This window comes from Balaenoptera acutorostrata, chromosome 2, assembly GCF_949987535.1.
Source record: "Balaenoptera acutorostrata chromosome 2, mBalAcu1.1, whole genome shotgun sequence".
NCBI classification, from domain to species: domain Eukaryota; kingdom Metazoa; phylum Chordata; class Mammalia; order Artiodactyla; family Balaenopteridae; genus Balaenoptera; species Balaenoptera acutorostrata.
The window spans coordinates 102,397,261-102,411,760 of record NC_080065.1 but is presented as its reverse complement, the minus strand read 5'-3'; the positions used below and the strand labels follow the sequence as shown (position 1 = coordinate 102,411,760).

The 14,500-nt window shown below is 41.9% G+C and overlaps 1 pseudogene; it reads left to right on the top strand.

The window, feature by feature from the left end:
* Nucleotides 1-6,348: 6,348 nt before the first annotated feature.
* On the top strand, nucleotides 6,349-6,643 carry LOC130707265 (transcription and mRNA export factor ENY2-like; annotated as a pseudogene).
* Nucleotides 6,644-14,500: the final 7,857 nt, after the last annotated feature.

Below are 14,500 nucleotides of genomic sequence, written 5' to 3'. Positions count from 1 at the left end.
ATCCCCCAAAGTGATATATTTGTAAATCCTCCATATAAAATCCAGTTTATAGCTCTGAAGAGTTTTTTTTTTTTTTTTTTAAGATGTAAAATCTTTTTCCTATTTCTGTCATTTTAAATAAATCAATGACTTGGATAGTCTACTAAAGACTACATAAGGTTTTTTACTAAAAATCCACCCCAAGATTTTACTAAATACCTGCAATATGCTAACCACTAGAGCAGGGATATAAGAATCCAGAGAATTCTAAAACACACTTGGAGCCTGTAAAAGTACTCTATTAATAGGTAAATGGATACCTAAATACAAAGTATCAAGTTATCAGCTATCCAAGCCTGAAAACAGAACCATGTTTGTGACAATGCCTGTTTCCCCATATCCTCCCAACACTGGACATCATCATTCTTTTCAGTATAACAATTAAATGATTACAAGTTGTAGCTCATTATTTAATTTACATTTCTTTGAGCACTAGTAAGGTAACATTATTTTCATGGGCTTATTGGTCATTTATACTTCTTATTGTTTTGCCTGCTTAAATCACGTTTCATTTGGGGTGTTTTTCTTTCTTACAGATGTGTACGTGTCCCTTACTTATAAAAGATTTTAATTCTTTATACGTGTTGCAGATCATAAGTTCCTTTATTGAAATGTTGAAAGAGAAACAGAGGTAACATTGGAGCATTAATATTATTTGATGAGCATTACATACATTGTTTTCCAGTGTTTTGTTACAAAAACCAGATTGAGAAATCTGGATTTGTCTTTAGCAATCCTATTTGTGTACAGGACTTTGCTCTCAGAAGTTGGTTTTCTTGTTCTTTCTTGCTATCCTTCAGCCCTGACTATTGGCTCCAAAGACTAGAGCAAGAAACATGCTTTGGGTCTCCTGATATCAGGGCTGCTAAACCAGCTGAGGGAATATACGTCACTTATAGTTTGATAGGAAAAAAAAAAAAAAGCAAAGCAAATTGATTATCATCTTCCTCAAACTGTCCCATCTTCTCAACATCAGTTTGCTGGGTGAGTTATTTCCCAGGTACTCTTTCCTTTCTCCCATTTCTGAACAGCACATGTCACTGAGCCATCAAGGCTTGACATCAATTTCATTATGACTCTTCAAATGTTCACTCTGTTCCCACTCTGTATCCAGCACTGTGCTAGGTGCTTTAAGCTCGCAAGGTAGACAGTTTGTGCACTGAGGAGTTTCCAGTTCTTTCGAGGAATCGTTTACTGCCATTTCTTTCCTATTCTATAATTTCATGCCCAGATTACTACAGTTGCCTTCCCGGTGGTCTTCTGCCTCCAATCTTAATCTTTCCAGGCAATCAGCAGACTGTTGCTGGGTAATGGCCCAAAGGCAGCCTTTATACTACGTCATCCCCTTGCTCAAAATCTGCAGTGGAACCCTAATTATTCACTGCCTAACTTTCAAGATCCCTTAAAGTCTGCCCTCACTTTACTGCTTCACTTTACTATAAGTAGTTCGTCCTTTTTGCTGTAGCTCAGTGCGGGAAATTGCTTATATAGCAGTTTCTAACTTGCCACTTAATTATCAAGAGTAATAATGTTATAATGCTTTGTATTTGAAGAGTGCTTTATCACTGTGCTTACACATATTCGTGTTCATATATTTATTCAATCCAAGGGTTTGACACCAGCTGAGTCATATCCACTACCAATGACATATCTATAAACGACTTTTATTTCCAAAGTAAAATGGTGCTTCCAAATTTACAAAATCAAAATAACTTGCATATGTATTGATTCTGTGAGTGAAATCCTTTACAATGAGTAATCTGAGAAGCATATAAAAAGATGACACGGGCAATATTATACTACAAGTGTACTTATTTTTTGGAGAGGTTATTTACTTTTTTTTTTTTTTAATGCTTTCAAGAAATTCAAACCCTGCAGACTCAAAAAGTCGTTTTAATCCTTGTCTTACCCCAGAGGTAACTGCTATTAACCATCTCTTGGATGTTCTTCCAGACATTTCTGTTTTCTATGCTTGATGCCTTTCCTCCTATTTTGATAAAGTTTCCGATAGCAAACAATAGCATTAAGAATCATTTCATTGATTTTAGAGCTGTGGGCCCAATGGGGATTTCTTCCTGTATTCTGTTCATGTCCTGACTGCTACCAAAAAGTATTTGAGGTGGCTTAAATGTGCAAGGACTATTAAAAAACGGAAAAATTAAGAAAACGTACATCAGAGAAAGAGAAGCCTACTCAAAGCATATGCTAATGGTAGTTACTCTATTTGGGGACAGTGTCAGGTTTACCCTCAAGCTTCTTGACAGCCAAAGAAAAGGCGGAAAACACAGAGCTGCCATACTATTTTCACGTTTGGTAGAAAGATACAATCACCCTAGTTCATCAGAGTCTTTTCCAGAATGGCCATAAATGTATCTAAATATTTGAAGACCTCCAAAATGTTGTGACAGTTTAGAAAGCAACGTCTTAAATTAGGTCTCTTTAATTTAAGGGACTTAATCTGTCTCAACAACAAGAAGGCATCAAAGGTCTCCTTAAAGGGAGAAGAAACTGAAAATGAGAGACTGAGTCCCCTCCAGAGTTCAGTGCTGGGACCCTATCTCCTGTTTATATGCACTCACCACCTGGGTAATCTAATCCAGTCTCCTGGCTTTGAATACCACCTAGAAACTGAAAACAGATTTACACAGCTTCAACCTGTCCCCCCAACTACAGAGTCCTATGTCCCACTGCCTACCTACTATCCCCATCTGAAAGTCTACTGGGAATGTCCCCTCTCTGCGAATCCGGCCCTCCTCCAGTCTTTCCTATCTCGGTAAACCACCACTTTATCCTTCTCTCTCCCTTTCAACCCACATCAGCAAATAAGCAAATCCTGCCATACCTACCTTCAAAATATATCCAGAATTTAACTTCTTTGCACCACCTCCATCCCTACCACCTGTCTGAATCACCTCCATCTCTTATGTAGATTACTGCAATAACCTGACAGATCTCTCTGCTTCCTCTTCTTTTTTTAACAAAAAATCACAAGTGTGGACAAGAATTGTTAATAGGATAATAGACCCCAATATACCCAACGTACTTCTCCACTTCCACGCCTGCTCCCCTAGAACCTATTCCTCACACAGCACTCAGAATGATCCACTTAAACCTTAAATGAGGTCATGTTGCTCCTCCACGCTCTCCAATGGCTTCCCATCTCAATCAGGGTAAAAGCCAGTCCTTACTCTGAACTAAATGGTCCTACATGACCTGACCTCCTGTGATCTCTCATCTCTCACTTTGTTCCCCTAGATGACTTCACGCCAGCCTGGGATGCCCCCTAAGCTCACTTTGACATAATCTTGAGCACAGTGCCCAGCACACGGTAGGCAGTCACTATTATTCGCTTTTTACCCCCTTTACAAAAGGTTTTAATTCTTGATGTCATTTAATCCCCATCATAATCCTGGAAGTTATTAGGTAAGGTGGCTACTAATATTCAGAGGTCATGTAATTAGACAGCAGAAACAGGATTTATAGCCTGACCTAACTTCAAAGACAATTCACTTTCCCCACTGCAGTTCACCTTCTGGCTGTCAGGATCACACAGCGGTTAAAAACACAGGCTCTGGCATCAGACCACAGGAACTTGTAACTCATCTTTACCAGTGATTATGCAACTGCAGTACAGAAAAGAAATCATGTCGATCTTACTTCAAAAGATTGCAGTTTCAATTACCCAAAAATGCTACTCCTCCAGTTCAAGAATAGAAAGCATTCTGCCTTTCTTACTGTCCAAAAAGAGGTTCTCCTTGCTGGAACACTTCCATCTTCTTTGTGTTCACGCCCTCAAGACAAAACTTAATATTCAGAGAACTCGATACAGCTCACCTACTGAGGAAATCTCAAACCTATTCCATTCCCAACATTTCCTTCAGACATGTGCGAACATTTCTTGAAAGATGTAACGTGTACGAAACCAAATGTCCCTTGTTGTAATTATCAGCCACAGGCTTAGCAGTTCTTATACCCAGATTTAAATCTCCCATAATGCTTTATATTACGGAATATAAAACATAGCAATCATATTTACATGAAGAGAATATCTTAAGTGATACCCTTTTTTCTTTTCTTTTTTTTTTTTTTTTTTTTTTTTTAATTTTTATTTATTTATTTATTTATTTATTTATTTTTGGCTGTGTTGGGTCTTCGGTTCGTGCGAGGGCTTTCTCCAGTTGCGGCAAGCGGGGGCCACTCTTCATCGCGGTGCGGGGACCGCTCTTCATCACGGTGCGCGGGCCTTTCTCTATCGCGGCCCCTCCCGTTGCGGGGCACAGGCTCCAGACGCGCAGGCTCAGCAATTGTGGCTCACGGGCCCAGCTGCTCCGTGGCATGTGGGATCTTCCCAGACCAGGGCTCGAACCCGTGTCCCCTGCATTAGCAGGCAGATTCTCAACCACTGCGCCACCAGGGAAGCCCTTAAGTGATACCCTTAACTTTGGGCTTGGCCAGGTGATTTCCTTTGGCCAATGAAAGGTGAGTAGAAATGACATGCCACTTCTAAACAGAAGCTTTATGAGACACCAAGGGGATCCATTTTTATTTTCCTTCTGCCGGAAGAACAGCCATGATGAAAGTTGCTCCTTCAGCTGGGATCCTGAAATTAGTACGACACATAAAGCAGAGACACAGCTGACCAGAAGCTGAAAGGTCAGGTAGGTATGAAATTACCCTTTTTTTTTTTTATGAATTTATTTATTTTATTTATTTTTATTTTTGGCTGTGTTGGGTCTTCCTTCCTGTGCGTGGGCTTTCTCTAGTTGCGGCGAGCAGGGGCTACTCTTCATTGAGGTGTGTGGGCTTCTCATTGCAGTGGCTTCTCTTGTTGCGGAGCACGGACTCTAGGCACATGGGCTTCAGTAGTTGTGGCACACGGGCTCAGTACTTGTGGCTCGTGGGCTCTAGAGCGTACGCTCAGTAGTTGTGGCGCACGGGCTCAGTTGCTCCGCGGCATGTGGGATCTTCCCGGACCAGGGCTCGAACCTGTAACCCCTGCATTGGCAGGTGGACTCTTAACCTCTACACCACCAGGGAAGTCCTGAAATTATCCTTTATTATTATAAACCATTGAGATTTGTCTGTTAACTCGGCATAACCTAGCAAAAGTTGACTTATATGAGAAACAAGGTACTCCATTTCTTAAGGTCTTACTTCTTACTGGCCTCTGAGCTAGTCATAGGATTAACTGATTAGTAATTTTTCCACAAACAAGATACTCTGATGTCATAAATCCTAGGTTTGCTTACTCCTCTTTACTATTTTTTGCTTACTCAGGTAAAAATATGCTGAGCAGAACAAAATTAACACAGGAGAAATGTTAGTGCACATGATACAACCTGGACTCAGGGCATCTGTGTTTTAAAAAAATTAAAGCAGAGGGTAGTGGTGGTTAAGGAAGAACAAAACCCATTGGTAGCCCAGAAAGTTCACAGCTAGGTCACAGGTTAAAAAGTGGTAGAAAATATCAGTGAAAAGTTCTACATTTTCACATAAACTAAGCTAAACTAAATCTGGCTCTCCAGCCTAGTTTGGTAAATATTTTTCCCAAAACACTAATTTTCTGCCTTTTTGGACTCTCACAAGCACTTGCTGCGATACCATCCCTGAGGCAATGACAAAATAAACAGATACACTGTCCCTGTTTACCTTTTTCTTAGAACTGAAAAACTCCAATCTGAGTTCAACAAATTCAAAGGTAATAAATAAATATAGGAAAACTGATCCACATAAACACATACTGCTGCAAAAGGTTTTACAAAACAAGTTTATAAACTAAGATTATAACTTAGTCACAACAAAAAAAGCAGAAATTTATTCAACCAATCTCAAAGACACACCAACCACTCCCCAGCCCGCCCCACCCCCTGAAAAGGGCTACAGCAAACAATAAAGGAAGGAATGAACAAAGTCCCTTCTTTACAAAAGGCAACATTCTCAGAACTTTAGGAGATACAAAAGATAAAATGAGATACTTGCACTTACGGAATTGAGTGGAAAAGATGTAAATAAATTAAAAGTTTTAAGTATTAATAAATAAATAACAATATTTTTTTTTAAAGGAAAAAAAAAAAAGTAACAACATGTGCCTTTAGGCCCTGACATGAAATATTTTGGGGAAAACCTGGCAAAAAAGGCCTGAACTATACACGCCCTGACCAAATACCACAATATCAAAATTTGTCCTTGCCCCAAGAAGTAGACTGGATTAACAGCCAGTGGCTATGACCTTAAACAAGGAACATCCAAAGTCGCTGTGTCCCTTCCATAAAGATATATGCTAGGTCCGGGCAGCCGAAGAGTGTGGTTAGCAAGATGAACAAAGATGCGCAGATGAGAGCAGCAATTAACCAAAAGTTGATAGAAACCGGAGAAAGAGAAGGCCTCAAAGAGTTGCTGAGAGCTAAATTAATTGAATGTGGCTGGAAGGATCAGTTGAAGGCACACTGTAAAGGTAATTAAAGAAAAAGGACTAGAACACGTTACTGTTGATGACTTGGTGGCTGAAATCACACCAAAAGGCAGAGCCCTGGTACCTGACAGTGTAAAGAAGGAGCTCCTACAAAGAATAAGAACATTCCTTGCTCAGCATGCCAGCCGTTAAGATTGAATTAGATTGTGTTGTTTTGTGGTTTTATTTCTGAAAGTAAAACTTGCCATAAATTAGGAATTGATTTCCCAAAATAAAATCCTTTTTTGTATGATGGTATACAGTTTTCAGTAATGATGTATACAATTGTATTGATATTTTTCCCTAAATGTGTTATTTTAATAAATATCTCATGAATTAAAAAAAAAAAAAAGATATATGCTGAGGAAGAAAAGTATATTCAATATCCTGCTTAGGTCTTCTTTGTTTAGAAAACCTGGCTGCTTGTTCAGTCTTTTATTACACATCTCCGTAAACAAATTGGGAGAAATTTGGCTCTCTGTATTCCCTGATAAGATGTAGGAAAACTGGGATTGGGGGGACAATAATGTGGGCCAACAATTTTAGCCCAGGACAGATATTAATAAATATTGGGCCATACATCTGCCCTATGTACCTACCTGGCACTCATTTAGATATTCCCCACAAAGACTTGGCTGTAGACAAATCCACTCCTAGGTCCATACCAACTGCCAAGTACATCAGGCAAACCACTAAGATTACTAAAACCTCCCACTTTTGGTGTATTCTTCAATACACCATCTTCCAACTGATCCCCCCATAATAAAACTCATGCAAGTGCCCCTTTAATTTAAAAAATTTTTAACTGTTATAAAAGCTTCCATTTGAAAAATTTTTATGAAAGAGATTAAAAAAAAAATACTTTCGATTCCCTGATTCCAAACATTTAGTTATGAAAATGCACTTATTTCTTACCTTATCAATATATTTACACTTACAAGGATTCATCTTGCACCAGTCTTCTACATCGAAAAATTACAGCCCACAATAGACCAAATTCAAGAATTTCCTTTTATATAATGAATGTCGGCTCATCTTTCTCAGTTCTATTAAGTTGCAAATTCTGTGAAACTAGTTCACTTTAAAAAGTAAGTTACAAAGTTAGCCTCAATGGGGAAAAAAATTTTGCTGGCACAAGAAAAAATTAGTGATGAAATTTGACCTTAACAAATTATTTGATGTGAATACAAAGGCCTCTGGCTTGTGAAGACTGTATTTTAGTTCCTAGCTACTGAATGAAAAGAAAAATTTATCAACTTACCAACAACTGATGCACCTCTTTCTGCAAAAGCCAGGGCATAGGCTCGGCCCAATCCTATTGAAAACAAAAGAAAAAAATCAGAAGGTTGAGCAAATGTTAGCATAATTTTTCTGGTCCACTCAACTCAATCCCTATTGCAAAGTAACTGGTGAGCAATTAATTACATTACAAAGGTAGAGCTTTCATTGGTACTCTCAGCCTCTACTTCACCTACTTCTACTTTCAGGGGTTGGAAAGCTTAAAACTGTATTTTCCACCTATTCTACCTACCATTTCCTATCATTCTACCTAGCTTCTAGGATGGACGCTAGATGTGAATTGGGTTCCACCATTAAACGCATTTGCATGAAATGTGGAAGGAGGGAATGAGGCAGAAGCCACCTTACTGTGACTTTTGGATGTTACTGTTGGTTAAGAAGCTGATTTCTTGAGGCTTCCTAGGTATTAAGCAGGTATAGTGGCAGCTTCTAGATCTAGCTCCCTAATTTCTGGATGGCAGCTTCCATTCTCTAGATCCCTGGGGCCAGTGGCTATTTGGGCTGTGGCAGTTCCAATGGTAGCCTCAGAGGTAGTGGCTCCCCTAATGGACCAGTTTTATACTGTTCCATAAGGAATTCCAAGAGGAACTGCCTAAAACCCAACTGCTTAAATTAAGTCCTTTCCTGTTTCAAATATCTAGTGGTTTCTATATCCTGCTCTGAACCTTGACTACATAATCACCACACACAGGAAATATTTAATTCACACTCAAAGGTATGAGGTGTAAATTTATACATCCAAAAATGGATACGTGCCCATATAAATTGTATAGGCAGAGAATATCTCAGGAAGACTATATAAGAGACAGGCAATTAGGGGTTACCTCTGGGGAACAGAATTATGTAACTAGCAACAAGGGGTGGAAAGCTTACTTCTGCATTGTTTAAATTATTTTAACATGCACACGTTTTTTTGTTTTTTTGTTTTTTTCCTTTTTGCATGGAAATTTAGTCTGCCCAGTTTTACAGAACATCCCTTACAATTGCCCAGGCCCAGGTCCTTACCCCCAGATAAGCCTTTGATAACATTCTCCATGTCTCCCATTGTTACTGGTCAGCAGAAGGGTTTCACTTCTTCTGGTGTCAATGTGGATCATCTGAATTTCCCTGAGCAGGCTGGACACCTGAGGGGTGACCAGCACCACCAGCCTCCTGGTGGCCCTGTGGTCCCGCAATGATTGCCCCAGCACCAAGGACCCTGGCAGTACACGTCATTGGTAGCCAGCGTGACAAACGCCTGGTCAGACACCGGCATGGTTTGAGGCCCAACGCGCCGTGGGCACCGGGCGGCCAAGTGCGCCTGGGCGCGGGGCGGGCTCGAGCAGGGCCTGGCGGAGGCGTCGTCTCCAGGCGACCCGCGCGGACTTCCAGGCCTGCGGCGCTCCGGCAGCCTCTGCCCGGGCCGGCGTCACTGCCCTGCGCCCACCACGCGTCCCCGGTGCCCTAGCGCCTCGGCCCGGGCGGCGGCGGCGGGGCTGCGCTCCGGAACCACGGCCCCGCCCCCGCTCTGCCGCCCCGGGCGCCGGTCCACGCGGCCGCCGCGCCAGGCCGGCGCCGCCTCGTGCCCCTGACGCCCCGTGCACACGTTTTTTAAAATGTAATTGAGAAATTTAATTGGTAGTTTAAATTTAATTTGAATTAATTGATAAACATGTAAACAAATATTGAGATGGCTAAATTATCAGGCTCTTCTAAAAAGAACCCAAACTATAAAGTTTTCCAAAACCAAAAGATCACCAAATAATTTATTTTAAAATTTAATCCACTCTGAATGGATGAGAGAGAACCCACCCAATATAATAACTCAAGTCTCCTCATATTTTATCAGATCTAGGCTGAAGCACTTGCTCGAAACATGAGGTTTTCAGAGAAATCAAATACTCATAACCAGAACGCAAAAAAAAAAAAAAAAGGTAACAAAGTAGAAAATCATCAGATGAAAGGAATGGGGTATGTCTCTCGTAGAGATTGATCTAAGTTAATCAGAGAATTATCTCAAAACCAAGCTATACAATTCTCTGAAAAGATATGTCAGTAATCTACTTTTACCATAAAGGCCCATGCAAACTGTACACAAATCTGTATGTAAAGTTAAAAGTGACATTCTCCTCCCTGTTTCCCTGTAACACCACTCGTCCATTAACAGGTTCGTTAAGTGTCCTCCAACGTTTTTATATCTGTGCTTACATAAACATTATTTAAATATTTTATGTGTCTTTGTCTCCCCAACTAAACTAGAAGGTCCTTGTAGGTTGAGATTATGTCATTCTTTTACATTTCCCACAATGCCCAGCACATCTTTACAGTCAAAATGCACAAAAAGTTAAAGCCAAGAGCCTCTATTTTCTCTTAATCCTCTTTTAAATCCTGTCTTAACTTTCTCCCACACCGAAGTTCATTGTCAACCGTCCTCTCTCCCCCATTTCTCTTCTGACCTTAACTTCTTTAGCACTGTCAAATATCAGTTGATTCTTTTCTCACAGTGCTTGTTCAGTGCTCTCTTCAGTGGGTTAGACTTCTCTCTGCTTCAAGCTGACAGAGCCTCTGAGATTAGCTTCCTGGACTATTTCACCTTCTAGCTTTACCAATCAAAGGAAGTCAAATGACTTCGAAACCTCTCCTGACTCCAGAATCTCCAACTACTCACACACTTCTCACTATCTCCAGAGCTACAGCTTGCTATTTTATAACCATCTCAAATTCACAATGGCCAGACTCCCTTCTTCCACGGCCCACCTCCACCACTCTCACAACTACATCCCCAGCAACTACTACAATCAGCTAATAAATACGAATTCCCGTTATACCACCCATCACGGCAAAATTGTTTCCCTTAATCCTAGACAATTCTAAACCTCTCCTTCCAGGTCTCCCATTAAACTATTCAATATTCCAAGCTAAACAACAGCACCTGAATAGTGCAAAGATATTTCTATTCATCTCTAGAACATGCGTGGGTTGGAGTCAGACTAATTCCCAGACACAGGCCTGGCAGGCATTCACGGACACCCTCCTGGGATGTTTAGCAGTGCCTCAATTCTACAGATATGTATCCTTAAATGAGAACCCCAAGACCTCAAGGACAACAGTCTTCATGAGAGGACTGGAATTAGATCTCAATCTCTCTTTCATAATGATGGCCCAGTGTAGACCTAATGACAGTCTCAACTTTACCACAAAATTATATCTGCCCCAGATCAGTATTCAAATCTAATGGCTAGTAATTATATCATAATCCAGGCTCTTTAAAATACGGATCAGTTCATGAACAGGAGGTGCTAAATTCAGAACTGTCTAGTCACAACCCATTAATACTTCACAAAATCAATTTAGTGGGTTGTAATCTGCATTTACTTAATGAAACAGAATAGAAACGTTCAAAGTGCACTGCATTTACTATGTACCGTGTCATGAGCTTGTTTCAAATATGGTGCGTGTGTGTGTGTGTGTGTGTGTGTGTGTGTGTGTGTATACCAGGTCCTGGTATAAAATGTATTTCATACTGTGAATCACTCACTGTCAAAAGAGGTTTAAAACATGAGTGCTTTACTTAATTATTTCCATCAAAAGCAAAGTGTAAACAAAATGTTTTCCCAAAAACATAATCATTTTAGAATAAATATAGCTACGGATAGAAAACATTTGGCCACCAATTAATACTAAAGATATTTTCTGAAAGGAAGCATGTGAATCCATTTTATAAATGGAGACGTGAAAATACGTATGAATTAACTGTCAGAATTCCACTGTTTGTGACTTCGAATAGATAATTCATATTAATTCTGCATTAGGTCCATTCTAGGTATAAGGCACTACCAGTGGGTAATCAAAGGCCCGTAAGGTCAACATCCCTGCACTTGGAGATTACAGAGATCATGGACAGGTGGGAAATAGTGTAAAACCTCACTGCAAAGCATCCGTGTGGGTATGAGTGGTTTGTCTTAAATTTTGTCCTTTAAAAATAGGGTTATTTGGGGACTTCCCTGGTGGTGCAGTGGTTAAGAATCCGCCTGCCAATGCAGGGGACACGGGTTCGAGCCCTGGTCCGGGAAGATCCCACATGCCGTGGAGCAACTAAACCTGCGCGCCTAGAGCCCGGCTCTGCGACAAGAGAAGCCACCGCAATGAGAGGCCCGCGCACCGCAACAAAGACCTGATGCAGCCATAAATAAATAAATAGAAATAAAAATAGGGTTATTTCACATAACCAATCTCCACTTGGCTTCTGAAATACAGGAAGATCTGGCTCACTTCAGAAAGGTCTCTGCTCTCTACTTCCTACTGCCCCCACCCCACTCTCATTTTATTCCTCTATCACCTGCCTGAGTCCTGCAGGCATTGGAGTTTGCAATCCGCTTGATAAACACACAAAGTCCAAAAAGGAGGACTCTTATCAGATGCCTTTTTTTAAAGAAGGTCCTCTCAAGAACTTAAAATCATCCGACAGAGGGAAAGATGATTGACTTTTCAAAGGCAAGGGGCTGACATCTCTACTCCTGCGGGGGTGATTCCAGCCCCCAGGCGGCTTTTCCGCCACGTTTAAAACACTTGACAGAGGCCTAGGGAGTCTATTAACAGGAAGAGTCGCAATCGATACGCACAGACGGGCGTCGGGATGAATTTTACCTAGTTTTGCAACCCGCAGCCGAGCCGGGCCTCTCTCCTCTCAAGATCTGAAGCCTTGAGAAGCTCCCACAGGGTTGGGGCGGGTGGAGAAGTGGGCTGCACCAGGAGTTTCTGGCTCCCCACTCAAGGCTGGCCAGCCCCTCCTCACCATCCTCAGCCGATTAGGCGCCCGGAGAACAATCGTTGTCCGTCCTCCCACCCTCAACCCCACCGAGTCCAGTCGCTCGCTCCCCAAGCCGCCCCGCCACCGCTGCCCGCAGCCCAGATGCTGAGATCGCAGCTACAGCTGCGTGTGGATCCCGGACCGCTGGAGGACGCCGGCCCTCTAGCCTTCGCGTACTCACCTCCCCCCGCGCCGGTGACCAGTACCACCCGCCCGTCGAACCTCAACGGCGACGCCATAAGTCTAGCCTGCAGCGACACACATACACGAGGAGAACTACTGGAGTTCAGACTGCGGGACAAGGAGGACAGGAGGACAGGCTGGGGCAGGACGGCAACGACCTGCCAGTTTCTGCGGAGGAGAGAGACGCCCGAGTTTTCCAAGTGCGCCTGCGCAGCGATCCCTTGGAACTCTGGGAAATGTAGTCCAGCATGCCTCGAGTCGCGGCGAGAGCCTGCCCAAGAGGCTTGGCTTGAAAGGGCCAGTTCTGCGGCCGGAAGTAACGGGAGCTGCTGGGACCTGTGTAGTAAAATGATTGACTCCCCTAACTTCATTCATACTTTCATCCATCGTTTTGTCATTCACTCAACAAGCGTTTTCTGGATTTAGGCGAGGATGCAGCCCCTATCCTTAAGTAGCTTTCAGAAATAGCAAGGGGTAAAAAAGATTTCTTAGAATGTAATCCTTGGACCTCTTGGATGGAAACCACCTGGAAAAATGCAGAGTCCTGGGACCCCAGGCTGACCTCCTAAATGGAACTGTTACCAAACTGGTCAACTGGACCCTCACTAAAGTCCTAGCCAGGCGCCGACACCCAGGGAGGTTCTTTTTCCGCTCAGATTCGCACAGCCAATAATGAAACCTATGCTGAGACTGGAACAGCACAAGCTTTCATTAATGGCCAAAGAATGGAGAAGCGCAAATTGAGTTCGCAAATCAACTTCACAACCCAATTGGGACAGAGACACCATATGTTTAGGAGGGCCGAGGTAAAAGGGAGGGAATTGGAAAGAGTGGGAGGCATACTCACGTCTTATCTGAGAACAGGGTTGTGGTTTGGACACAGAACTGATGCAACACTCTTTTTCAGTCCTTGTATGGGCTTTTCCAGTTGTTGTCAAGGCGATCGTCACCTGTCATGGTGCTGGTGGATGGGCCCTTTAGCATGCTAACGTATTACAATGAGCGTATAATGAGGATCAAGGTCTACTGGAAGTCAAATCTTCTGTCATCTTGGGTCTAGTTGTTCTAACCAGTCCTTGCTTTTCTCTTTGCAGCTTCCTCCTGAACTTAGATAAGAACAACTGGTTTCCATTCGAGGGAGGGGCAGGGGTATGATTCTGGGGCAACAGCCTTGGTAACAGAATCTCAGGGGACAAAAAAGTGTCAACAGGTGCTCCTAAATGATTTTTGCTTTTGTATGGTGAGTACAGTCAAATGATGTAGGTTTTCTCAATTTTGACACTATTGAAATTTGGGGTCAATAATTTTTTTGTTATGTGGGGTTGTTCAGTGCATTGTAAGATGTCTAGAAACATCCCTGACCTCTACCCACTAGATGCCAGTAGCACCCCCCCCAAGTCACAAAAATCAAAATTGCCTCCAGACATTGCCAAATGTCCTCAGTTGGGGTGGGGTGGGCATAACCCCTGAAAGAGAACAACTAGTTTATACTAAGATAAACTAAGCCTCAGAAGTAACATTTTTGGAAACATAATTTTACTAGCATAAATAAACTTTAATGTTTATTTTCCAAGGTGAAAATAATGCTTTCTAAATAGTTACTAAATAGCTTCAGTGGTGTCCAATTTTCAAGCGTGAAGTTTCATTTTGGGTATTGTCATGCACTTTAACACAACTGAATTGAACATATGAATCCTCATGTGGTGTCTCAGAAATCAATATCTTAGGCAAAGAGGAAT